We start from the raw sequence: 26620 nt of genomic DNA, 5'->3' as shown, positions 1-26620 counted from the left end.
TGTGACTCGTTATGTAAACCATTTATCCTTGTTCTTTAGTCCTTGTGACTCGTTGTGTGAACCGCTTGTCCTTGTTCATTAGTCCTTCTGACTCGTTGTGTGAACTGCTTGTCCTTGTTCATTTTTCCTTGTGACTCGTTGTGTGAACCAGTTGTCCTTGTTCATTAGTCCATGTGACTCGTTGTGTGAATCCTTTCTCCTTGTTCATTAGTCCTGTGACTCGTTGTGTGAACGATGTGTCCTTGTTCATTAGTCCTTGTGATTAGTTGTGTGAACAATTTTTCCTTGTTTTCATTGTGTGAACCATTTGTCCTTGTTCATTAGTCCATGTTACTCGTTGTGTGAACCCTTTCTCCTTGTTCATTAGTCAAAGTGACTCGTGGTGTGAACCATTTCTCCTTGTTCATTAGTCCTTGTGACTCGTTGTGTGAACCATTTGTCCTTGTTCATTAGTCCATGTGACTCATTGTGTGAACCATTCTGCTTGTTCATTAGTCCTTGTGACTCGTTGTGTGAACCATTTGTCGTTGTTCAATAATCCTTGTGACTCGTTGTGTGAACCGTTTGTCCTTGTTCATTAGTCCATGTGACTCGCTCTGTGAACCATTTCTCCTTGTTCTTTTGTCCTTGTGACTCTTTGTCCAAACCATTTGTCCTTGTTCATTAGTCCTTGTGACTTGTTGTGTGAACCAGTTGTCCTTGTTCATTAGTCCATGTGACTCGTTGGGTGAACCCTTCTCCTTGTTCATTAGTCTTTGTGACTCGTTGTGTGAACAATTTGGCCTTGTTTATTTGTCCTTGTGACTCGTTGTGTAAACCATTTATCCTTGTCTTTGTGACTCGTTATGTAAACCATTTATCCTTGTTCTTTAGTCCTCGTGACTCGTTGTGTGAACCGCTTGTCCTTGTTCATTAGTCCTTCTGACTCGTTGTGTGAACTGCTTGTCCTTGTTCATTTTTCCTTGTGACTCGTTGTGTGAACCAGTTGTCCTTGTTCATTAGTCCATGTGACTCGTTGTGTGAATCCTTTCTCCTTGTTCATTAGTCCTGTGACTCGTTGTGTGAACGATTTGTCCTTGTTCATTAGTCCTTGTGATTAGTTGTGTGAACAATTTTTCCTTGTTTTCATTGTGTGAACCATTTGTCCTTTTTCATTAGTCCATGTTACTCGTTGTGTGCACCCTTTCTCCTTGTTCATTAGTCAAAGTGACTCGTGGTGTGAACCATTTCTCCTTGTTCATTAGTCCTTGTGACTCGTTGTGTGAACCATTTGTCCTTGTTCATTAGTCCATGTGACTCATTGTGTGAACCATTCTGCTTGTTCATTAGTCCTTGTGACTCGTTGTGTGAACCATTTGTCGTTGTTCAATAATCCTTGTGACTCGTTGTGTAAACCATTCTCCTTGTCTTTGTGACTCGTTGTGTAAACCATTTGTCCTTGTTTATTAGTCCTTGTGACTCGTTGTGTGAACCGTTTGTCCTTGTTCATTAGTCCATGTGACTCGCTCTGTGAACCATTTCTCCTTGTTCTTTTGTCCTTGTGACTCTTTGTCCAAACCATTTGTCCTTGTTCATTAGTCCTTGTGACTTGTTGTGTGAACCAGTTGTCCTTGTTCATTAGTCCATGTGACTCGTTGGGTGAACCCTTCTCCTTGTTCATTAGTCTTTGTGACTCGTTGTGTGAACAATTTGGCCTTGTTTATTTGTCTTTGTGACTCGTTATGTAAACCATTTATCCTTGTTCTTTAGTCCTTGTGACTCGTTGTGTGAACCGCTTGTCCTTGTTCATTAGTCCTTCTGACTCGTTGTGTGAACTGCTTGTCCTTGTTCATTTTTTCTTGTGACTCGTTGTGTGAACCAGTTGTCCTTGTTCATTAGTCCATGTGACTCGTTGTGTGAATCCTTTCTCCTTGTTCATTAGTCCTGTGACTCGTTGTGTGAACGATTTGTCCTTGTTCATTAGTCCTTGTGATTAGTTGTGTGAACAATTTTTCCTTGTTTTCATTGTGTGAACCATTTGTCCTTGTTTATTAGTCCTTGTGACTCGTTGTGTGAACCATTTGTCCTTGTTCATTAGTCCATGTGACTCGCTTTGTGAACCATTTCTCCTTGTTCTTTAGTCCTTGTGACTCGTTGTCCGAACCATTTGTTCTTGTTCATTAGTCCTTGTGACTCGTTGTGTGAACCAGTTGTCCTTGTTCATTAGTCCATGTTACTCGTTGTGTGAACCCTTTCTCCTTTTTCATTACTCCATGTGACTCGTGGTGTGAACCATTTCTCCTTGTTCATTAGTCCTTGTGAGTCGTTGTGTAAACCAGTTGTCCTTGTTCATTAGTCCATGTTACTCGTTGTGTGAACCCTTTCTCCTTGTTCATTACTCCATGTGACTCGTGGTGTGAACCATTTCTCCTTGTTCATTAGTCCTTGTGAGTCGTTGTGTGAACCATTTGGCCTTGTTTATTAGTCCATGTGACTCATTGTGTAAACAATTCTGCTTGTTCATTAGTCCTTGTGACTAGTTGTGTGAACCATTTGTCGTTGTTCAATAATCCTTGTGACTCGTTGTGTAAACCATTCTCCTTGTCTTTGTGACTCGTTGTGTAAACCATTTGTCCTTGTTTATTAGTCCTTGTGACTCGTTGTGTGAACCATTTGTCCTTGTTCATTAGTCCATGTGACTCGCTTTGTGAACCATTTCTCCTTGTTCTTTAGTCCTTGTGACTCGTTGTCTGAACCATTTCTCCTTGTTCATTAGTCCTTGTGACTCGTTGTGTGAACCAGTTGTCCTTGTTCATTAGTCCATGTGACTCGTTGGGTGAACCCTTTCTCCTTGTTCATTAGTCCTTGTGACTCGTTGTGTGAACAATTTGCCCTTGTTTATTAGTCCTCGTGACTCGTTGTGTAAACCATTTATCCTTGTCTTTGTGACTCGTTATGTAAACCATTTATCCTTGTTCTTTAGTCCTTGTGACTCGTTGTGTGAACCGCTTGTCCTTGTTCATTAGTCCTTGTGACTCGTTGTGTGAACCGCTTGTCGTTGTTCATTTTTCCTTGTGACTCGTTGTGGGAACCAGATGTCCTTGTTCATTAGTCCATGTGACTCGTTGTGTGAATCCTTTCTCCTTGTTCATTAGTTCTTGTGACTCGTTGTGTGAACGATTTGTCCATGTTCATTAGTCCTTGTGATTAGTTGTGTGAACAATTTTTCCTTGTTTTCATTGTGTGAACCATTTGTCCTTGTTTATTAGTCCTTGTGACTCGTTGTGTGAACCATTTGTCCTTGTTCATTAGTCCATGTGACTCGCTTTGTGAACCATTTCTCCTTGTTCTTTAGTCCTTGTGACTCGTTGTCCGAACCATTTGTTCTTGTTCATTAGTCCTTGTGACTCGTTGTGTGAACCAGTTGTCCTTGTTCATTAGTCCATGTTACTCGTTGTGTGAACCCTTTCTCCTTGTTCATTACTCCATGTGACTCGTGGTGTGAACCATTTCTCCTTGTTCATTAGTCCTTGTGAGTCGTTGTGTGAACCAGTTGTCCTTGTTCATTAGTCCATGTTACTCGTTGTGTGAATCCTTTCTCCTTGTTCATTAGTCCTGTGACTCGTTGTGTGAACGATTTGTCCTTGTTCATTAGTCCTTGTGATTAGTTGTGTGAACAATTTTTCCTTGTTTTCATTGTGTGAACCATTTGTCCTTGTTCATTAGTCCATGTTACTCGTTGTGTGAACCCTTTCTCCTTGTTCATTAGTCAAAGTGACTCGTGGTGTGAACCATTTCTCCTTGTTCATTAGTCCTTGTGACTCGTTGTGTGAACCATTTGTCCTTGTTCATTAGTCCATGTGACTCATTGTGTGAACCATTCTGCTTGTTCATTAGTCCTTGTGACTCGTTGTGTGAACCATTTGTCGTTGTTCAATAATCCTTGTGACTCGTTGTGTAAACCATTCTCCTTGTCTTTGTGACTCGTTGTGTAAACCATTTGTCCTTGTTTATTAGTCCTTGTGACTCGTTGTGTGAACCGTTTGTCCTTGTTCATTAGTCCATGTGACTCGCTCTGTGAACCATTTCTCCTTGTTCTTTTGTCCTTGTGACTCTTTGTCCAAACCATTTGTCCTTGTTCATTAGTCCTTGTGACTTGTTGTGTGAACCAGTTGTCCTTGTTCATTAGTCCATGTGACTCGTTGGGTGAACCCTTCTCCTTGTTCATTAGTCTTTGTGACTCGTTGTGTGAACAATTTGGCCTTGTTTATTTGTCCTTGTGACTCGTTGTGTAAACCATTTATCCTTGTCTTTGTGACTCGTTATGTAAACCATTTATCCTTGTTCTTTAGTCCTTGTGACTCGTTGTGTGAACCGCTTGTCCTTGTTCATTAGTCCTTGTGACTCGTTGTGTGAACCGCTTGTCCTTGTTCATTTTTCCTTGTGACTCGTTGTGTGAACCAGTTGTCCTTGTTCATTAGTCCATGTGACTCGTTGTGTGAATCCTTTCTCCTTGTTCATTAGTCCTGTGACTCGTTGTGTGAACGATTTGTCCTTGTTCATTAGTCCTTGTGATTAGTTGTGTGAACAATTTTTCCTTGTTTTCATTGTGTGAACCATTTGTCCTTGTTTATTAGTCCTTGTGACTCGTTGTATGAACCATTTGTCCTTGTTCATTAGTCCATGTGACTCGCTTTGTGAACCATTTCTCCTTGTTCTTTAGTCCTTGTGACTCGTTGTCCGAACCATTTGTTCTTGTTCATTAGTCCTTGTGACTCGTTGTGTGAACCAGTTGTCCTTGTTCATTAGTCCATGTTACTCGTTGTGTGAACCCTTTCTCCTTGTTCATTACTCCATGTGACTCGTGGTGTGAACCATTTCTCCTTGTTCATTAGTCCTTGTGAGTCGTTGTGTGAACCAGTTGTCCTTGTTCATTAGTCCATGTTACTCGTTGTGTGAACCCTTTCTCCTTGTTCATTACTCCATGTGACTCGTGGTGTGAACCATTTCTCCTTGTTCATTAGTCCTTGTGAGTCGTTGTGTGAACCATTTGTCCTTGTTTATTAGTCCATGTGACTCATTGTGTAAACAATTCTGCTTGTTCATTAGTCCTTGTGACTCGTTGTGTGAACCATATGTCGTTGTTCAATAATCCTTGTGACTCGTTGTGTAAACCATTCTCCTTGTCTTTGTGACTCGTTGTGTAAACCATTTGTCCTTGTTTATTAGTCCTTGTGACTCGTTGTGTGAACCATTTGTCCTTGTTCATTAGTCCATGTGACTCGCTTTGTGAACCATTTCTCCTTGTTCTTTAGTCCTTGTGACTCGTTGTCCGAACCATTTCTCCTTGTTCATTAGTCCTTGTGACTCGTTGTGTGAACCAGTTGTCCTTGTTCATTAGTCCATGTGACTCGTTGGGTGAACCCTTTCTCCTTGTTCATTAGTCCTTGTGACTCGTTGTGTGAACAATTTGCCCTTGTTTATTAGTCCTCGTGACTCGTTGTGTAAACCATTTATCCTTGTCTTTGTGACTCGTTATGTAAACCATTTATCCTTGTTCTTTAGTCCTTGTGACTCGTTGTGTGAACCGCTTGTCCTTGTTCATTAGTCCTTGTGACTCGTTGTGTGAACCGCTTGTCGTTGTTCATTTTTCCTTGTGACTCGTTGTGGGAACCAGATGTCCTTGTTCATTAGTCCATGTGACTCGTTGTGTGAATCCTTTCTCCTTGTTCATTAGTTCTTGTGACTCGTTGTGTGAACGATTTGTCCATGTTCATTAGTCCTTGTGATTAGTTGTGTGAACAATTTTTCCTTGTTTTCATTGTGTGAACCATTTGTCCTTGTTTATTAGTCCTTGTGACTCGTTGTGTGAACCATTTGTCCTTGTTCATTAGTCCATGTGACTCGCTTTGTGAACCATTTCTCCTTGTTCTTTAGTCCTTGTGACTCGTTGTCCGAACCATTTGTTCTTGTTCATTAGTCCTTGTGACTCGTTGTGTGAACCAGTTGTCCTTGTTCATTAGTCCATGTTACTCGTTGTGTGAACCCTTTCTCCTTGTTCATTACTCCATGTGACTCGTGGTGTGAACCATTTCTCCTTGTTCATTAGTCCTTGTGAGTCGTTGTGTGAACCAGTTGTCCTTGTTCATTAGTCCATGTTACTCGTTGTGTGAACCCTTTCTCCTTGTTCATTACTCCATGTGACTCGTGGTGTGAACCATTTCTCCTTGTTCATTAGTCCTTGTGAGTCGTTGTGTGAACCATTTGGCCTTGTTCATTAGTCCATGTGACTCATTGTGTAAACCATTCTGCTTGTTCATTAGTCCTTGTGACTAGTTGTGTGAACCATTTGTCGTTGTTCAATAATCCTTGTGACTCGTTGTGTAAACCATTCTCCTTGTCTTTGTGACTCGTTGTGTAAACCATTTGTCCTTGTTTATTAGTCCTTGTGACTCGTTGTGTGAACCATTTGTCCTTGTTCATTAGTCCATGTGACTCGCTTTGTGAACCATTTCTTCTTGTTCTTTAGTCCTTGTGACTCGTTGTCCGAACCATTTGTTCTTGTTCATTAGTCCTTGTGACTCGTTGTGTGAACCAGTTGTCCTTGTTCATTAGTCCATGTGACTCGTTGGGTGAACCCTTTCTCCTTGTTCATTAGTCCTTGTGACTCGTTGTGTGAACAATTTGCCCTTGTTTATTAGTCCTTGTGACTCGTTGTGTAAACCATTTATCCTTGTCTTTGTGACTCATTATGTAAACCATTTATCCTTGTTCTTTAGTCCTTGTGACTCGTTGTGTGAACCGCTTGTCCTTGTTCATTAGTCCTTGTGACTCGTTGTGTGAACCGCTTGTCGTTGTTCATTTTTCCTTGTGACTCGTTGTGGGAACCAGTTGTCCTTGTTCATTAGTCCATGTGACTCGTTGTGTGAATCCTTTCTCCTTGTTCATTAGTTCTTGTGACTCGTTGTGTGAACGATTTGTCCATGTTCATTAGTCCTTGTGATTAGTTGTGTGAACAATTTTTCCTTGTTTTCATTGTGTGAACCATTTGTCCTTGTTCATTAGTCCTTTCGACTCGTTGTGTAAACCATTTATCCTTGTCTTTGTGATCGTTGTGTAAAGCATTTGCCCTTGTTCTTTAATTCTTGTGACTTGTTGTCTGAACCATTTGTCCTTGTTCATTAGTCCTTGTGACTCGTTGTGAGAACCAGTTGTCCTTGTTCATTAGTCCTTGTGACTCGTTGTGTGAACCCTTTCTCGTTGTTCATTAGTCCTTGTGACTCGTTGTGGGAACAGTTTTTCCTTGTTTATTAGTCCTTGTGACTCGTTGTGTAAACCATTTATCCTTGTCTTTGTGACTCGTTGTGTAAACCATTTATCCTTGTTCTTTAGTCCTTGTGACTCGTTGTGTCAACCGCTTGTCCTTGTTCATTTGTCCTTGTGACTCGTTGTGTGAACCGTTTGTCCTTGTTCATTTGTCCTTGTGACTCGTTGTGTGAACCAGTTGTCCTTGTTCATAAGTCCATGTGACTCGTTGTGTGAATCCTTTCTCCCTGTTCGATAGTCCTTGTGACTCGTTGTGTGACCGATTTGTCCTTGTTCATTAGTCCTTGTGATTAGTTGTGTGAACAATTTTTCCTTTTTTTCTTTGTGTGAACCATTTGTCCTTGTTCATTAGTCCATGTGACTCGTTGTGTGAATCCTTTCTACTTGTTCATTAGTCCTTGTGACTCGTTGTGTGAACCATTTGTCGTTGTTCAATAATCCTTGTGACTCGTTGTGTGAACCGTTTGTCCTTGTTCATTAGTCCATGTGACTCGCTCTGTGAACCATTTCTCCTTGTTCTTTTGTCCTTGTGACTCTTTGTCCAAACCATTTGTCCTTGTTCATTAGTCCTTGTGACTTGTTGTGTGAACCAGTTGTCCTTGTTCATTAGTCCATGTGACTCGTTGGGTGAACCCTTCTCCTTGTTCATTAGTCTTTGTGACTCGTTGTGTGAACAATTTGGCCTTGTTTATTTGTCCTTGTGACTCGTTGTGTAAACCATTTATCCTTGTCTTTGTGACTCGTTATGTAAACCATTTATCCTTGTTCTTTAGTCCTTGTGACTCGTTGTGTGAACCGCTTGTCCTTGTTCATTAGTCCTTCTGACTCGTTGTGTGAACTGCTTGTCCTTGTTCATTTGTCCTTGTGACTCGTTGTGTGAACGATTTGTCCTTGTTCATTAGTCCTTGTGATTAGTTGTGTGAACAATTTTTCCTTGTTTTCATTGTGTGAACCATTTGTCCTTGTTCATTAGTCCTTGTTACTCGTTGTGTGAACCCTTTCTCCTTGTTCATTAGTCAAAGTGACTCGTGGTGTGAACCATTTCTCCTTGTTCATTAGTCCTTGTGACTCATTGTGTGAACCATTTGTCCTTGTTCATTAGTCCTAGTGACTCATTGTGTGAACCATTCTGCTTGTTCATTAGTCCTTGTGACTCGTTGTGTGAACCATTTGTCGTTGTTCAATAATCCTTGTGACTCGTTGTGTAAACCATTCTCCTTGTCTTTGTGACTCGTTGTGTAAACCATTTGTCCTTGTTTATTAGTCCTTGTGACTCGTTGTGTGAACCGTTTGTCCTTGTTCATTAGTCCATGTGACTCGCTCTGTGAACCATTTCTCCTTGTTCTTTTGTCCTTGTGACTTTTTGTCCAAACCATTTGTCCTTGTTCATTAGTCCTTGTGACTTGTTGTGTGAACCAGTTGTCCTTGTTCATTAGTCCATGTGACTCGTTGGGTGAACCCTTCTCCTTGTTCATTAGTCCTTGTGACTCGTTGTGTGAAGAATTTGTCCTTGTTTATTAGTCCTTGTGACTCGTTGGGTAAACCATTTATCCTTGTCTTTGTGACTCGTTGTGTAAACCATTTATCCTTGTTCTTTAGTCCTTGTGACTCGTTGTGTGAACGATTTGTCCTTGTTCATTAGTCCTTGTGATTAGTTGTGTGAACAATTTTTCCTTGTTTTCATTGTGTGAACCATTTGTCCTTGTTCATTAGTCCTTGTGACTCGTTGTGTAAACCATTTATCCTTGTCTTTGTGACTCGTTGTGTAAAGCATTTGTCCTTGTTCTTTAGTCCTTGTGACTCGTTGTGTGAACCATTTATCCTTGTTCATTAGTCCTTGTGACTCGTTGTGTAAACCATTTATCCTTGTCTTTGTGACTCGTTGTGTAAACCATTTGTCCTTTTTCTTTAGTCCTTGTGACTCGTTGTCTGAACTATTTGTCCTTGTTCATTAGTCCTTGTGACTCGTTGTGTGAACCAGTTTGTTCATTAGTCCATGTGACTCGTTGTGTGAACCCTTTCTCCTTGTTCATTAGTCCTTGTGACTCGTTGTGTGAACAATATGTCCTTGTTTATTAGTTCTTGTGACTCGTTGTGTAAACCATTTATCCTTGTCTTTGTGACTCGTTGTGTAAACCATTTATCCTTGTTCTTTAGTCCTTGTGACTCGTTGTGTGAACCGCTTGTCCTTGTTCATTTGTCCTTGTGACTCGTTGTGTGAACCGTTTGTCCTTGTTCATTTGTCCTTGTGACTCATTGTGTGAACCAGTTGTCCTTTTCATTAGTCCATGTGACTCGTTGTGTGAATCCTTTCTCCCTGTTCGATAGTCCTTGTGACTCGTTGTGTGACCGATTTGTCCTTGTTCATTAGTCCTTGTGATTAGTTGTGTGAACAATTTTTCCTTTTTTTCGTTGTGTGAACCAGTTGTCCTTGTTCATTAGTCCATGTGACTCGTTGTGTGAATCCTTTCTACTTGTTCATTAGTCTTTGTGACTCGTTGTGTGAACGATTTGTCCTTGTTCATTAGTCCTTGTGACTCGTTGTGTGAACAATTTTTCCTTGTTTTCGTTGTGTGAACCATTTGTCCTTTTTCATTAGTCCTTGTGATTCGTTGTGTAAACCATTTATCCTTGTCTTTGTGACTCGTTGTGTAAAGTATTTGTCCTTGTTCTTTAGTCCTTGTGACTCGTTGTGTGAACCATTTGTCCTTGTTCATTAGTCCTTGTGACTCGTTGTGTGAATCAGTTGTCCTTGTTCATTAGTCCATGTTACTCGTTGTGTGAACCCTTTCTCCTTATTCATTAGTCCATGTGACTCGTGGTGTGAACCATTTCTCCTTGTTCATTAGTCCTTATGAGTCATTGTGTGAACCATTTGTCCTTGTTCATTAGTCCATGTGACTCATTGTGTTAACCATTCTGCTTGTTCATTAGTCCTTGTGACTCGTTGTGTGAACCATTTGTCGTTGTTCAATAATCCTTGTAACTCGTTGTGTAAACCATTCTCCTTGTCTTTGTGATTCGTTGTGTAAACCATTTGTCCTTGTTTATTAGTCCTTGTGACTCGTTGTGTGAACCATTTGTCCTTGTTCATTAGTCCATATGACTCGCTCTGTGAACCATTTCTCCTTGTTCTTTAGTCCTTGTGACTCGTTGTCCGAACCATTTGTCCTTGTTCATTAGTCCTTGTGACTCGTTGTGTGAACCAGTTGTCCTTGTTCATTAGTCCATGTGACTCGTTGTGTGAATCCTTTCGCCTTGTTCATTAGTCCTTGTGACTCGTTGTGTGAACGATTTGTCCTTGTTCATTAGTCCTTGTGATTAGTTGTGTGAACAATTTTTCCTTGTTTTCATTGTGTGAACCATTTGTCCTTGTTCATTAGTCCTTGTGACTCGTTGTGTAAACCATTTATCCTTGTCTTTGTGACTCGTTGTGTAAAGCATTTGTCCTTGTTCTTTAGTCCTTGTGACTCGTTGTGTGAACCATTTATCCTTGTTCATTAGTCCTTGTGACTCGTTGTGTAAACCATTTATCCTTGTCTTTGTGACTCGTTGTGTAAACCATTTGTCCTTGTTCTTTAGTCCTTGTGACTCGTTGTCTGAACTATTTGTCCTTGTTCATTAGTCCTTGTGACTCGTTGTGTGAACCAGTTTGTTCATTAGTCCATGTGACTCGTTGTGTGAACCCTTTCTCCTTGTTCATTAGTCCTTGTGACTCGTTGTGTGAACAATTTGTCCTTGTTTATTAGTTCTTGTGACTCGTTGTGTAAACCATTTATCCTTGTCTTTGTGACTCGTTGTGTAAACCATTTATCCTTGTTCTTTAGTCCTTGTGACTCGTTGTGTGAACCGCTTGTCCTTGTTCATTTGTCCTTGTGACTCGTTGTGTGAACCGTTTGTCCTTGTTCATTTGTCCTTGTGACTCATTGTGTGAACCAGTTGTCCTTTTCATTAGTCCATGTGACTCGTTGTGTGAATCCTTTCTCCCTGTTCGATAGTCCTTGTGACTCGTTGTGTGACCGATTTGTCCTTGTTCATTAGTCCTTGTGATTAGTTGTGTGAACAATTTTTCCTTTTTTCGTTGTGTGAACCAGTTGTCCTTGTTCATTAGTCCATGTGACTCGTTGTGTGAATCCTTTCTACTTGTTCATTAGTCTTTGTGACTCGTTGTGTGAACGATTTGTCCTTGTTCATTAGTCCTTGTGACTCGTTGTGTGAACAATTTTTCCTTGTTTTCGTTGTGTGAACCATTTGTCCTTTTTCATTAGTCCTTGTGATTCGTTGTGTAAACCATTTATCCTTGTCTTTGTGACTCGTTGTGTAAAGTATTTGTCCTTGTTCTTTAGTCCTTGTGACTCGTTGTGTGAACCATTTGTCCTTGTTCATTAGTCCTTGTGACTCGTTGTGTGAATCAGTTGTCCTTGTTCATTAGTCCATGTTACTCGTTGTGTGAACCCTTTCTCCTTGTTCATTAGTCCATGTGACTCGTGGTGTGAACCATTTCTCCTTGTTCATTAGTCCTTATGAGTCATTGTGTGAACCATTTGTCCTTGTTCATTAGTCCATGTGACTCATTGTGTTAACCATTCTGCTTGTTCATTAGTCCTTGTGACTCGTTGTGTGAACCATTTGTCCTTGTTCATTAGTCCTTGTGACTCGTTGTGTAAACCATTTATCCTTGTTTTTGTGACTCGTTTTGTAAACCATTTATCCTTGTTCTTTAGTCCTTGTGACTCGTTGTGTGAACCGCTTGTCCTTGTTCATTAGTCCATGTTACTCGTTGTGTGAACCCTTTCTCCTTGTTCATTAGTCCATGTGACTCGTGGTGTGAACCATTTATCCTTGTTCATTAGTCCTTGTGACTCGTTGTGTGAACCATTTGTCCTTGTTCATTAGTCCATGTGACTCATTGTGTGAACCATTCTGCTTGTTCATTAGTCCTTGTGACTCGTCGGGTGAACCATTTGTCGTTGTTCAATAATCCTTGTGACTCGTTGTGTAAACCATTCTCCTTGTCTTTGTGACTCGTTGTGTAAACCATTTGTCCTTGTTTATTAGTCCTTGTGACTCATTGTGTGAACCATTTGTCCTTGTTCATTAGTCCATGTGACTCGCTCTTTGAACCATTTCTCCTTGTTCTTTTGTCCTTGTGACTCTTTGTCCAAGCCATTTGTCCTTGTTCATTAGTCCTTGTGACTTGTTGTGTGAACCAGTTGTCCTTGTTCATTAGTCCATGTGACTCGTTGGGTGAACCCTTCTCCTTGTTCATTAGTCCTTGTGACTCGTTGTGTGAACAATTTGTCCTTGTTTATTAGTCCTTGTGACTCGTTGGGTAAACCATTTATCCTTGTCTTTGTGACTCGTTGTGTAAACCATTTATCCTTGTTCTTTAGTCCTTGTGACTCGTTGTGTGAACCGCTTGTCCTTGTTCATTAGTCCTTGTGACTCGTTATGTGAGCCGCTTGTCCTTGTTCATTTGTCCTTGTGACTCGTTGTGTGAACCAGTTGTCCTTGTTCATTAGTCCATGTGACTCAGTGTGTGAATCCTTTCTCCTTTTTCATTAGTCCTTGTGACTCGTTGTGTGAACGATTTGTCCTTGTTCATTAGTCCTTGTGATTAGTTGTGTGAACAATTTTTCCTTGTTTTCATTGTGTGAACCATTTGTCCTTGTTCATTAGTCCTTGTGACTCATTGTGTAAACCATTTATCCTTGTCTTTGTGACTCGTTGTGTAAAGCATTTGTCCTTGTTCTTTAGTCCTTGTGACTCGTTGTGTTAACCATTTATCCTTGTTCATTAGTCCTTGTGACTCGTTGTGTAAACCATTTATCCTTGTCTTTGTGACTCGTTGTGTAAACCATTTGTCCTTGTTCTTTAGTCCTTGTGACTCGTTGTCTGAACTATTTGTCCTTGTTCATTAGTCCTTGTGACTCGTTGTGTGAACCAGTTTGTTCATTAGTCCATGTGACTCGTTGTGTGAACCCTTTCTCCTTGTTCATTAGTCCTTGTGACTCGTTGTGTGAACAATTTGTCCTTGTTTATTACTCCTTGTGACTCGTTGTGTAAACCATTTATCCTTGTCTTTGTGACTCGTTGTGTAAACCATTTTTCCTTGTTCTTTAGTCCTTGTGACTCGTTGTGTGAACCGCTTGTCCTTGTTCATTTGTCCTTGTGACTCGTTGTGTGAACCGTTTGTCCTTGTTCATTTGTCCTTGTGACTCGTTGTGTGAACCAGTTGTCCTTTTCATTAGTCCATGTGACGCGTTGTGTGAATCCTTTCTCCCTGTTCGATAGTCCTTGTGACTCGTTGTGTGACCGATTTGTCCTTGTTCAATAGTCCTTGTGATTAGTTGTGTGAACAATTTTTCCTTTTTTTCGTTGTGTGAACCAGTTGTCCTTGTTCATTAGTCCATGTGACTCGTTGTGTGAATCCTTTCTACTTGTTCATTAGTCTTTGTGACTCGTTGTGTGAACGATTTGTCCTTGTTCATTAGTCCTTGTGACTCGTTGTGTGAACAATTTTTCCTTGTTTTCGTTGTGTGAACCATTTGTCCTTTTTCATTAGTCCTTGTGATTCGTTGTGTAAACCATTTATCCTTGTCTTTGTGACTCGTTGTGTAAAGTATTTGTCCTTGTTCTTTAGTCCTTGTGACTCGTTGTGTGAACCATTTGTCCTTGTTCATTAGTCCTTGTGACTCGTTGTGTGAATCAGTTGTCCTTGTTCATTAGTCCATGTTACTCGTTGTGTGAACCCTTTCTCCTTGTTCATTAGTCCATGTGACTCGTGGTGTGAACCATTTCTACTTGTTCATTAGTCCTTATGAGTCGTTGTGTGAACCATTTGTCCTTGTTCATTAGTCCATGTGACTCATTGTGTGAACCATTCTGCTTGTTCATTAGTCCTTGTGACTCGTTGTGTGAACCATTTGTCGTTGTTCAATAATCCTTGTGACTCGTTGTGTAAACCATTCTCCTTGTCTTTGTGATTCGTTGTGTAAACCATTTGTCCTTGTTTATTAGTCCTTGTGACTCGTTGTGTGAACCATTTGTCCTTGTTCATTAGTCCATATGAATCGCTCTGTGAACCATTTCTCCTTGTTCTTTAGTCCTTGTGACTCGTTGTCCGAACCATTTGTCCTTGTTCTTTAGTCCTTGTGACTCGTTGTGTGAACCAGTTGTCCTTGTTCATTAGTCCATGTGACTCGTTGTGTGAATCCTTTCTCCTTGTTCATTAGTCCTTGTGACTCGTTGTGTGAACGATTTGTCCTTGTTCATTAGTCCTTGTGATTAGTTTTGTGAACAATTTTTCCTTGTTTTCATTGTGTGAACCATTTGTCCTTTTTCATTAGTCCTTGTGACTCGTTGTGTAAACCATTTATCCTTGTCTTTTTGACTCGTTGTGTAAAGCATTTGTCCTTGTTCTTTAGTCCTTGTGACTCGTTATGTGAACCATTTGTCCTTGTTCATTAGTCCTTGTGACTCGTTGTGTGAACCAGTTGTCCTTGTTCATTAGTCCATGTTTTTCGTTGTGTGGACCCTTTCTCCTTGTTCATTAGTCCATGTGACTCGTTGTGTGAACCATTTATCCTTGTTCATTAGTCCGTGTGACTCGTTGTGTGAACAAATTTTCCTTGTTTATTAGTCCTTGTGACTCGTTGTGTAAACCATTTATCCTTGTCTTTGTGACTCATTGTGTAAACCATTTATCCTTGTTCTTTAGTCCTTGTGACTCTTTGTGTGAACCGCTTGTCCTTGTTCATTAGTCATTGTGACTCGTTGTGTGAACCAGTTGTCCTTGTTCATTAGTCAATGTGACTCATTGTGTGAACCCTTTCTCCTTGTTCATTAGTCCATGTGACTCATTGTGTGAACCATTTCTCCTTATTAATTAGTCCTTGTGACTCGTTCTGTTAACAAATTTTCCTTGTTTATTAGTCCATGTGACTCATTGTGTAAACCATTTATCCTTGTCTTTGTGACTCGTTGTGTAAACCATTTATCTTTGTTCTTTAGTCCTTGTGACTCGTTGTGTGAACCGCTTGTCCTTTTTCATTAGTCCTTGCGACTCGTTATGTGAACCAGTTGTCCTTGTTCATTAGTCCATATGACTCGTTGTGTGAACCCTTTCTCCTTGTTCATTAGTCCATGTGACTCGTTGTGTGAACCATTTCTTCTTTTCATTAGCCCTTGTGACTTGTTGTGTGAACAAATTTTCCTTTTTTATTAGTCCCTATGACTCTTTGTGTAAACCATTTATCCTTGTCTTTGTGACTGATTGTGTAAACCATTTATCCTTGTTCTTTAGTCCTTGTGACTCGTTGTGTGAACCGCTTGTCCTTGTTCATTAGTCCTTGTGACTGTTAGAAATCTATATCTCATTATACAACATATGCTTATATGTTACAAATTAATTTAGTCATAAAATTAATACAAATGTTATGCATGCAAACAATAGTAAATATAGAGAAGAAATCGTTTTCTCACCATATGATTTTCGGATTAAAAGGGCACCAACAAGATCTCCTTCTTGTTAGTTCTTGAGCTATAATGAATATAAGGATGATCCTCCAAAAATCCCAAAGTAGAGATTCTCCTCTTGATTGCACCCAAGATTATCCCTTATCCCCACTAAAAAATATTAGCTAGATATTAGTTTAGTAGTTTACCTTAAAATTGATTACTAACACTCATATATTACATTAATAATTTTAGTAATCTTTTATGAACAATTTGAATCAAAAATCTCATGTTTTGATGAAGATTAAAGAGAGAGAAGGGAGAATAATTCATGAACCTTTTGCATGTAATATCTTAGAATGAATAATAAGAGAATTAATCCTCTTAATTGTAGAGGGTTCACGGTTGGAGTGGAGAAAATGGGGCATCTACTTTTCACTTTTTGTCTTCACAAGAAATAGATGTGTAAGAGTAGGTGTAAGGCTAGTGTAGTGTAGGCTTATTATTTAATTCTATCACATAAAATAATATAAGCACAACCCACTACATACTCCTCCTAATTCGGTCCACCCTCCATAATATGGACTACCATTTTATTTTGTCAATTTGTCATTTGTCACACTATATGTCTTATGTAATATACTACATGTTATTAATTAAATTAATGCATATTTATCCCATAAATATCATTTTACAAATTAATTAAATACCATACAAGAAATTGACTAGTGATACTTGATCACATAAATAAAATGGGTCATAAAATTATAATTCACAACATCTTGTAATTATAGTTAACCATTCATTCTTATCTCTATTGTTTCTCAAACAATGAACAATTTTAGTAACAAAGCATTTTATTACTAAAATAAATCTTATTTAATCCCATTACAATAAGACAATATTATTCTCTCTCACAATTGAATTGTTCAATTTTAAGGAATTGATCAACTTGTATCGTCATACAATTAATCAACTTTATAGATAAGGGCATCATCCTTTAGGTGTGACCTTAAGGGATCAACTGACCACCACCGTCCCACGACAGTAACGTCAAACTCTAGCAAGCCAATCATTACCGATTAATGTTAATCAGTTGACTATAAAATGAATCATCCCTTACGTATTCTTAAAATGAGATTTAAACATGTGATCAATATGATCGACAATTATGATCGCATTATTGTCGGAGGACACATATTCCAACAATCTCCCACTTCTCCCACTCAATGCAAGGTGTCTTTCGGGTCGTACTTGCAAGTGATCATATCAAGAGTGGTTTCCTCGATCTGGAGAATAACTGATTGACCGGAATTTATCTACCATAGATACCTTCCGAGCGTGGCCACGCATTTCCAGTTCATTACTCCTCGAGTGGCCCTAAGATATTGTTTTAACCCTGACAAAGGGGTGGACAATTTCTATCGCACTTATTCCCTTCGACTAGCCACAGCCATCATAACCCAAAATATGCCCATTTGACCCCATTTACGAAGGTCGTAGTAACACAAATCAAAGTTAATCTGAAACTGTGCCATCTTGGGCGAATAGTCTTTAGTCAAAAGAATCGACTCATTAGAATACTATATTAGCTGTCGCCACAACCAGGCTTTATAAATTTGCCAGAACTCTATAAGCGGTCACTGCTCGACAAGGTGTTCCTAACAGTCTGCCTATGTGATCGACTAGTCATCTCACATGACTCTATGGCACTTGAACTTGCCATCAATCGCATCACACTCTAGTCACTTCGAGACGTCACCTCATACAAGTGACTATGGGCGAATACCATGTGATGCGAACCAAGCTAATGACCAAGCTAATGACTCGGAGTTAGTTGATGGGCTGGACGAGTTGGTTATGAACACTCAAGGGGAAGGTCTGATGTTAGCTCGTAATATTCAGCCTAGGAGCTACAATTATCCTTCTTTTGTTAATTTGCTAAGTGTGGAATATAGGAGCTGATGGGGGAGGCACGCATTCCAAGGAGGACGGTCCACAAGACATTTTTGCTTAACATTTTCAGATTATGTTTTACTAATAAAATGTTAGCTTAATTTATGGTTGTCTAAGTTCAATGAACTAGTAGTGTTTATGACTGTAATTAAGTGATGAGTGAATGAGCAACTCTTCACTTTGCTAGCCTTTTACATGGCTCACTTGGGGGCTATATAATGCCTTCATTTGCTTGAATAAAACAGCTAAGAAATTTTAGAAAACTTGTGTTTACAAAATTGTTTCTTGCTTAGAAACAAAACTGGTTTTGATTAGGACGCGATTCTAATTAAAATTCTCGAGTTGTTGATCAATAGGTCTTGGTCTCACTCACTTTGATCAAGTAATAGGTCTTACTTGTTCAAAACACTATCCCTTATACAAAATTCTGAACTGGTCGTACCTAGTACGTTCGGTTCGCCAAAAACAGTCCGTTAATCTTTAATCTTTTGTTCTTTAAATTGATCAGTTTCAGGTTTGCGCGTTCCTAGTACGAACAGTCCTCAGCACTGTCCAAATCGTTCTAAAATCCGTTGCTCAATTCGTATCATTTGTGGTATCAGAGTTTCGGCTCTTGATCCTTATTTATCTATGGATTTTGATAACCCTAACTTTTTGCAGCAACTCCGTGATGCCTTGAGAAACGTGCAAGAAAGGGATGATAGGTGGCAGCCAAGGCATTTTGAAAGGGTGGCTGAACCGTTCAAAGTTAACGAACTACCTGAGTTCGTTGGAGGGGCTGATCCCGAGGCCTATTTGGAGTGGGAACGGAAGATAGATCGTATGTTTGATTTCAAGGAATTGGATGATGAGAAAAGGTGCAAATATGCAATTCTGAAATTAAGCAAGGGAGCATCTCTTTGGTTGGAAGGGTTGAAGGCCAAGAGGGTGCGCGCGGGGAAGGAAAAGATAGATTCTTGGGAGTCTCTGAAACGTAAGCTTCGTAAAAGGTATGTGCCAACGACCCATAGGTTAGCTACATATCGTAAGATTGCTGATTTGAGACAAGGAAAATTAAGTATTAGTGAATATATTGATGAATTTGAAAACTTATGTTTGATGGGTGAATTAGAGGAAGTAGAAGAACAGAAAATGTCGAGATTTTTGCGTGTATTGAATTACAATATTGCTAGTTCTGTTGAGTTATACCCATACTCTGATTTTGATACTCTTTGTGGTCTTTGTTTGAAAGTGGAGTCACAAGGGAAGTCCAAATATGGGGGAGGGTCGAGTTCAGATTCGGGAAAGAACAAATCATGGACCAAAACTGAAACGAACCCCAAAACCGAAACACCTAGTAGTTCGTTTGTGAGTCCTAGAAAAGCCACGGCATCCTCAAATGCTACCCCTAGGACCACGGCCAAGGAGACTAATCTGTCCAAAGTCCGTTGTTTCAAATGTCAAGGTTTCTGTCATTACCAAAGTACGTGTCCAAACAAAAGAATCGTGGCCTTGAGAGAGGCGGTAGAGTGTAGGGACGAGTTGTTGGCCGAGGAAGAACAATTGGGTGAAATGTTTAGTTTCAATGAAGGGGAGGAAGAGGACGAATTAGTAGAGGATTATGAGGCACCAATTTACGACACTAATCTGGTTTTGCGAACCTTGCAAGTAAAGACTATACCTACTGATTCGGAACAAAGAAACCAATTGTTTCATACCAAGTGTCGGGTAAATGATAAGTGGTGTAGTCTAATTATCGATGGGGGTAGTTGTACCAACGCGGCCTCTACTGAAATGGTGTCAAAATTGGGTCTTGTGACTACTAAACATCCACACCCATATGCGTTACATTGGCTAGATGATGGTAGTAGCGTTAAGGTGACAAAACAGGCCCGGGTTGGTTTGGCTATGGGTTCCTATGTCGATGAGGTGTTGTGTGACGTTATTCCCATGGATGCATGTCATATTTTGTTGGGACGACCATGGCAATATGACCGGGATGTATTGCATAGAGGGAGGAGTAATGAGTATCAGTTGAAAGACAAAGGAAAACGAATTGTGCTTAAACCAATGTCACCACAAGCTGTCCGTGCTTTGTGTTCAAAACCGAAAGCAAAAGCCCATGCTGCTATGTTGATTGGAGAACGGGATGTGGAGCGTGCCATTGATCATGGAGAGCAAGTTTATTTGCTTGTTGCTAAAGAAAATTCGAGTGCTAATGTTGTTTTGCAGGAACATAACCCAATTGACGATTTGCTTGAGGAGTTTGGGGATGTGTTTCCCGATGAATTGCCCGCTGGTTTGCCTCCTATTCGAGGCATTGAACATCAAATTGACCTTATTCCGGGTTCAACTCTTCCAAACAAGGCTGCCTATTGATGTAATCCGGAAGAAACAAAAGAACTCCAAAAGCAAATTGATGAATTGATGGAGAGGGGCTATGTGCGTGAAAGTATGAGTCCTTGTACTGTTCCGGTGTTGCTCGTACCAAAGAAAGATGGTTCATGGCGAATGTGCGTTGATAGCCGGGCTGTAAACAACATAACCATCAAATATCATTTTCCAATATCGAGACTTGATGATATACTTGACGAACTTCATGGTTCGGTTGTCTTCTCAAAAATCGACCTTAGAAGTGGTTACCATCAGATTCGGATGCGTGAGGGTGATGAATGGAAGACGACTTTTAAAACGAAGCATGGATTGTATGAATGGACCGTCATGCCATTCGGTCTTACTAATGCTCCGAGTACCTTCATGAGATTGATGAATGTGGTACTTAAATCCTTCTTGGGCAGATTTGTTGTGGTTTATCTTGACGATATTTTGGTGTATAGCAGGAGTATTGATGAGCATTTTGAACATTTGAGGCAAGTGTTCGAAACCTTGCGAAACCAGAAACTTTATGGGAAGCGAGAGAAGTGCTCTTTTCTTGTGGAGAGCGTGGTGTTCTTGGGATACGTGGTGTCCAAGGATGGTGTCTCGGTTGATCAATCAAAAATCGAAGCAATTCGATCATGGCCGGAACCTAAAACAGTTAGTGAGGTACGATCTTTTCATGGGCTTGCTTCTTTTTATCGATGATTCATTCGTAATTTTAGCACCATAACCAGCCCTATTACGAAGTGTTTGAAGAAGGGCGGGTTTGAATGGGGTGTGGCAGCTAAGCAAGCTTTTGAACTGATTAAGGAACGGTTGTGTACCGCTCCTATCTTGGCATTACCCGATTTTTCTCAACCATTCGAGGTTGAGTGCGATGCTAGTGGCGTAGGTATAGGTGCTGTTTTGATTCAAGGGAAAAGACCTATAGCCTATTTTTTGGAGAAATTGGGTGGAGCTCGATTGAATTATTGCACTTATGATAAGGAATTTTATGCTATTGTTCGGGCTCTTGATCATTGGAGTCACTATCTCCGTCCTAACCATTTTATATTGCATTCCGATCATGAATCCTTGAAGTATATTAATGGGCCGCAGAAGTTGAATCATAGGCATGCGAAATGGGTTGAATTCTTACAATCATTTCACTTTTCATCCAAATATAAAGATGGGAAGAGTAATGTTGTAGCCGATGCTTTATCTCGTCGTTATACCTTGCTGTCCACACTTGATGTTCGTCTTTTGGGCTTTGAAACTTTGAAAGATTACTATGTTGAAGATGGGGATTTTGGTGCAATATATCTTGAGTGCAAATCAGGAGCTAAGGGAGAGTATTTGATTTAAGACGGTTTTCTTTTTAAGGGGAATCGACTTTCTGTTCCTAAGCATCCTATCCGGGAACTACTTGTAAGGGAGGCTCACGGTGGAGGGTTAGCTGGCCATTTTGGGGTGGCAAAGACCGTGGAGATTTTGCAAGAACATTTCTTGTGGCCACAATTGCAAAAGGATGTTCACAATGTCTTGGGTAAGTGTGTTACTTGTCAAGTGTCGAAGAGCAAGTTCAAACCGGGCGAGTATACTCCTTTACCAATTCCGATCAGACCTTGGGATGATGTTTCAATGGATTTCATTGTTGCTTTCCACGCACTTGTTGGAATATGTGTCCTCCGACAATAATGCGATCACAACTGTTGATCATGATGATCACATGTTTAAGTCTCATTTTAAAAGAATACAATTGGGAAGTATTTTTACTATCAACTGGTCAACATATATCGGTAATGATTGGCTGACTAGAGTTTGACATTACTGTCGTGCGACGGTGGTGATCAGTTGATCCCCTAGGTCATACCTATAGGGCGACACTCTTAATTGATCATTTAATTAATCGTATAATGTTACGAGTTAATTAAATTACTTGAAAATTGACGGACGATTTTGGAAGTAAAATTTACGTATCACATTGAAATTGATTAAAATGAGATACGGTCTGAGTAATCGAATTGTATCATTACTCAGATGAAATTATTGTTTAAGAAAACAATTAAATTTGAATGAATTATTATAAATACAAATTGTTGTGATTTATAATTGGTAAAATATTTTGGTACAAGTAATTATGAATTACTAAGTCGATTCTTGTATGTGACGTATTTTAATAATACGTTGATTTTTAATATGTTAAAAATGCACAACAAATTTATGCAACATATGACATGTGACATATTGACAATTGACAAAAATAAAATGGATTCCATGTTATCCATATGGACCGAAATATTGGGTGTGATTAACATATTTTTATAATGTTAATTAAAATTAGTGGAAAATGTAATCATTTTTCTACAACTAGGCATGCATACCTAGTGTCTCTTGTGGAAGAGCACCAAGCCCATGCATTGGCCTTCCTCCACCCTCCTACCCGGTTTCACCTAGAAAAGAACAAGGGTTCTTTTGCTTAAATTTTATTATTCACCATATGCATGTGTGTGTAATAATTATTATTCATTCATCTCATCCAAAAATATTTTTTAGAGAGATAAAAATATTTTCCCTTCTTCCTCCTTCTCCTACCCGGTTTTAGGAGACAAAACCAAAATTATTTTGGGTCAATTTTCTTACAAAATTAATATTGTACTAGTATTTATAATATTGATTTTATTTAAGAGTGTGCTTTGGGTATAATTCCTTGGGAGAGATCCTACACTTGGGTCTCTGTTCATCCAAAAGGAAAGCTCAAGAACAAAAGAGAAGGAGATCTCTTTTGTGCCCATATGAACCGAAATTCCAATGTAAGAATGATTTCTTCTTTATTTTGTTATATAGTTTGCATGCATAAGATCATTAGTTAATTTTATGACAAATTAAATTATAACATATATGAATATATAAGTATATAGATCTACTTTTCCTTCAATCGGTATCAAGAGCCATGGTTGTTTGCATGCAAATCGGTTAAAAGTTTTTCCGAGTTATAAGAATAACATATAAAACTTGAATAATTTGTGTTATTATGAGATATCACGAAATTAATTTATGCATGTTAAATTTATGGTCCTAAAATGTTTTAGGATATTTTGGTTAATTTACGGATTTTTATTGTTCATATTATACAATAATGACATTTAAATATGATTTTATGAGTAAAAATGTCATTTTCGGTCTAAAATTAGCTATACTTCGAATTTTCCAGTGATTTTTGGATATGTTATCACATATATTATTTTGAGATAACCTGTAAATTTTCATAATTTTTGGACTTCTTATGCTCGAAAAATGGATTTTTCATTATTAAATTCGGATTTAGGTGAAAAATAGGTTAATATGAGATAAATCTCGAATCTGGTCATAGAAATTTAGTATGTTGTCACATGCAATTTTACAAGATGTGTATAAAATAATGGGCTATAGTGAAGTCTTTTTGCATGATTTATGGATTTTTGAAGAAAAATGGCATGAATAGTGACTTAATTAATGAAAAATTAATAAAACATACTCTATGACTAAAGAAAAACATCATATGTTGCATTTTATTATTTTTTTCAGATCTAAAATTGAAAAGTTAATGAATATAATTTTTCCCATGTTTTTATGATTATTTTGTTAAAAACCGATAAACCGCAACATTGTTTTTCCGGAAAAATTTCGAAATTTTTAACCTAAGTTATTGAACATTATGAGTGTCATGGTTTTCCAGAATGTTCATGAGTTTAAAATTTTATATTTTGAATTTATTTGAAATTTTGTGATTTATTTGAAGTTTATAGCTTATTTTTGTAATTTTTGGTCCATTAATGAACAATTTTAGAAATATGAGTTAATTATGGTCAAATAATTAGTGAAGACTAAATTTTGAGTCCTAAGAGGTTAGGGTAATTAACTTATGCATAAATATGAATTTATGTAATTTTTGTGATTATAAAATGTTGAAATCACGCAAATCCGTAAAAACCGAGTAATATACGATATTGGCTAATTAAAGGCGATTTAGCATAAAATTTGGCATGTTCATACATATTATAATGCTGCATTTTCTTTATGATTGTCATAATTTAATTTATGTAATTTTTGAATTATGTAATTTTTACTTAGTATGGCCTTAGTTTTAATTGGTATTACCCGAAATGTATGGGAATATCGATTCGGTTGTAATTTTATTGTGATCTCGTATCACCGTTTTGTAATTTAATAGATTTATTTTATTTTAGTTACAAATGTATAATAGGAAATTATGTAATTTATTATGTAATTTAATTTATTTCGGAGTTCCCAAAGACGGATTTCTTCAAGATGGCGATACATAAAGACGGTGTTACCTCGAGATGCGTGCCACAACCGAAGTTCAAGGGACCAATGGAGTTGGTTTCCGAATATGTAATAGTTAAATAGTTTTTCTATTTTAGGAAGGCCATACTAGGATTTATTTATTTTATGCTTGCATTTTATTTTATGTCACATGCATCGCTACATCGCCATAACTAAAACATGCATCTTCTTTCATCAAGTTTATCGACCGTGTCAATTAAAATTATCGTAGATCACCGCTTTAGTTCACTTAAAACGTGATAGATAATAAATTGACATGACCTCTCGCTAAAACAATTAATTGAAACATAGCCTTACCAAATAATAGAAACCATGAAAACCTATTTCGCGAGGGAGTGCACTCGGCCACACCGGGGTACAAACCTTGTTACCTAGGGGAAATGGGTGATAAATGTCTATCCACCGAATTCATGTTGATAAGGGATGTATCGGCCACACCGTGCCCAAGTTAATGTGGGTTTGGATCATGGACACATTTATTCGAAATTTGGATTGAACTCAACAAAAGTTTTTGATAAGGGATGTATCGGCCACACCGTGCCCTTGTCGAATGTGTTTTGGGCTACAAGATAAATGTTAATGTAATATTATCGACCAAGAGTTCTAAAAGTAGAATCGATTAAACGTTAATCCACCGAGTTATATTGATAAAGGATGTATCGGCCCCACCGTGCCTAAGTCGATATGAATTTGGGTCTTGGAATCATTTATAATAGTTGGGTAGAGGTCACTATATAAATGTTCATATCTTGTTAATTATTTACAAGTATGATATTAAAAGACAAATGTTAATATTTCCTTTTCCTCCATATTTGTAGTTCATTACAATGAATCCATCAAATGCTACCACACCGATAACTATTGAGTCTTACCACAATGTTTTTGACGACGTTTGCTCCAACAATGATTTCGACAATACTAGAGAACTTCATTTTGGGATAGGTTCGAATGGAAACCTTAACTTCATCACTTCTTCTAAACCACCTACTACTACTAGACCTCGTGTGAGCCCGTCTTAGGAAGACTACCTCATACAATCTATAGGGTCTTTGTCTCTGGAAGATAAAGATGCCAAAACTAGTGGGAGCTCAAGCAATCAAGTTCTTGCTACAAAGGGCAAAAAGTTCAAGAAGAAGGGAAAGAAAATCAAAAACTTCAAGCAAGTTAATGATGAGTGCCATTATTGCTATGGCATGGGACATTGGCTTAGGAATTGTCCCGTATATTTGCGAAATATAAGGGAAGGAATCATCGTTCCAAAAGGTAAAATTCCTAAAGAAATTTATGTTATTGATATAAATTATACTTCCACTACGACATGGGTACTAGATACCGGTTGTGGTTCTCACCTTTGTAATCATTTACACGGTTTAAGAGACATGAAGAGGCTTAGCAAGGGAGATGTGGATCTACGCCTTGGAAATGGAGCTCGGGTAGCGGCCGAATCCAAAGGAACTTATATTTTAGCTTTGCCTAATGGATTTGAGTTGTATTTACATAATTGTTTTTATGTGCCTACACACTCTAAAAACATTATTTCAATCGCCATGCTAGACATGGACGGTTTTTGTTTTGTCATTAAGAACAATCGTTGTACTATTTCTAGGAACGACTTGGTTATAGGCCAAGCTTCCTCTATCAATGGCATTTACATTTTAGAGACCTCAAATCCGACTAATGATATCTATAACATTCAATCAAAGAAACTCAAATCAAGTGACCCAAGTGAAGCGTTCATTTGGCATTGTCGATTAGGTCACATAAACGAGAATCGCATCAAAAGATTAATTTCGACTAATGTGATTACACCATTTGATTATCAATCATATGGTACATGCGATTATTGCCTACTTGGCAAGATGACTCGTAATCCTTTTAGTGGTAAACGGACACGAGCTAGTGAACTATTGGGACTCATACACACCGATGTATGTGGACCAACGAGTATCACCGCTCGTGGTAACTATGACTACTTTATAACCTTCACCGATGACTTGAGTAGATATGGGTATATCTATTTGATGAAGCATAAGAGTGAAGCGTTTGAGAAATTCAAGGAATTTCAAAACGAAGTAGAGAATCAATTGAACAAAAGGATTAAGGCACTACGATCCGATCGTGGTGGAGAATACCTTAGCCTTGAATTTGATTCACACTTGAAAGGTTGTGGTATTATATCACAAATTACTCCACCCGGAACACCACAACTTAATGGTGT

The sequence above is a fragment of the Silene latifolia genome, chromosome 9 (genome assembly GCF_048544455.1).
Source record: "Silene latifolia isolate original U9 population chromosome 9, ASM4854445v1, whole genome shotgun sequence".
NCBI classification, from domain to species: domain Eukaryota; kingdom Viridiplantae; phylum Streptophyta; class Magnoliopsida; order Caryophyllales; family Caryophyllaceae; genus Silene; species Silene latifolia.
This window is presented reverse-complemented; position numbering follows the sequence as displayed.